At 45.6% G+C, this 1,608-nt stretch overlaps 1 protein-coding gene across 1 annotated transcript in view; it reads left to right on the forward strand.

Annotated features, from left to right (window-relative positions):
- Positions 1-91: 91 nt before the first annotated feature.
- Positions 92-1,608, forward strand: part of LOC106528460 (RAS guanyl-releasing protein 2) — a gene marked incomplete in the record, with an annotated part of 111,860 nt that continues 110,343 nt past the window's right edge. The window contains 1 exon segment of the mRNA XM_014023629.1: positions 92-723.

Below are 1,608 nucleotides of genomic sequence, written 5' to 3' on the forward strand. Positions count from 1 at the left end.
GGGTTTTCTTCCAAGCGCTTGCTCGTTGAACGCAGCACGTGACGTCACAAAACAGGGCGGGACTACACGCTGCAGCAACAGGTTGCGGGCAGGCAGCGGCACTTTGATGTTAATGGAGCAGKCGGTTTTAAGAAAACAACCAGAGGAGAGACAACGGAGGTAGAAACGTTTTCAGGAGCATAATGAAGAATGTGAAAGGCTCTCTTGTTGTCTGAAAAAGAAAAGAAAAGAAACAAACAAAAAAAAAAGCCGTAATAAAAATAAATAAGAATAAAAAGAAGAATAAGCTCTTTGTGACTTCCCGACAGCAGCACGTGAACACTTCAAAGTTAAAGAGTGAAGCGGAACTGCACGCGTCAGAGAACCAGCACCGTGGTGCTGGCTGGACCGTGGTGTTGTCGCGGTCCCACCAGGAGGCGGGACTGTGGCTCCGCGGTGTGATTAGCGAGCCGCACAGCTGGAACGTGAGTTGGGGGGTGCACGCGCTCCAGCTGCTGAAAACAACTCACTCCCACTCCTGACGTGCAATCATAGCAGCTGAGCGCCCGCGTGCTGGAGCCGCAGCGACARCACTCCAAGTCGGAGGGCTCGCAGCGGAGCTCCTCGGGTCGGTCCCGGTGGGTTCGGACGCAGAGCAGCTGCTGATGTAACGCTCGTCTCTGAGCTCACTCCTCTGTTTCACCACTGCTGCTCGAGCAGCATGGGGTTGTCCAAACTCTGAAGGTAAGAACAGGGCATTTTCCTGTTGCTTCATTCGTTGGTTTTGTTMTTTTTAACCTCTTAGCTAACTCTCTTACATCAGGGCTTTATTTAATGCCTTGCAACATAAAAAAAAAACAGGTCTTAACTTGTCAAGTTGCAGCAGCAGTTCGGTGTTTGTGGTGAACTGTGGAGGGATTAGATGAATGTAGTTGTTGCACAGAGTCAGTGAGGTGCTCCTCAACAACCTGCAGCTCTGCACAGGAACGGCTCTCTGCAGAGGMTCAGCTGAACACTCATGGTGAGCTGAATCACCCACCATCTGTCATTCATAACTTTTACACTGATCTGATGTTGACAAGGGGCTGAGATGTTGCTGTTTTGSTAAACCGTTAAAAAATATGGTTATAGGATGCCGTTCTCAGAGTACGTTTTGTGAACGACTCTCAGCTACTACCGCGTTAAATTTTATCACTACATCTGTAAAAACGACTGAATTATAACCTTTTATGTGTTGCACTAATAGCAGATTAGCTGTGGCAGACTTTARTTGCTTGTAGCTATTCATGCAATGAAGGTTTCATTAAAACCTACTCACTGGTTCATGATTGCYGTAGATGTGCCTCCAATGGTTACTTTCTGAGAATCCATCCTGTGGTTGGTCAGATATTTCTCAGACAGGAAAAAAAAAAAGGATGGCAAAAATAACTATCGAGCTTTTGAGCAAAAGTCTTGTGCACTGTGCAATGCTCAGGTTGTGAATAATACAGTATTTGTAGAATTGACATTTTTAAAATTGATTTTTAAAACTTTTTTTGCCCTTTTTGTGTTTTCTAAGGTTGGTTGGTTGTGGTGACCATCTTGGATTGAGTTGAACTCAAAAGTGAAATTAAAGCTGCAGTCTGTAAC

This window comes from Austrofundulus limnaeus, unplaced genomic scaffold (genome assembly GCF_001266775.1).
Source record: "Austrofundulus limnaeus strain Quisiro unplaced genomic scaffold, Austrofundulus_limnaeus-1.0 Scaffold382, whole genome shotgun sequence".
Taxonomy (NCBI): Eukaryota; Metazoa; Chordata; class Actinopteri; order Cyprinodontiformes; family Rivulidae; genus Austrofundulus; species Austrofundulus limnaeus.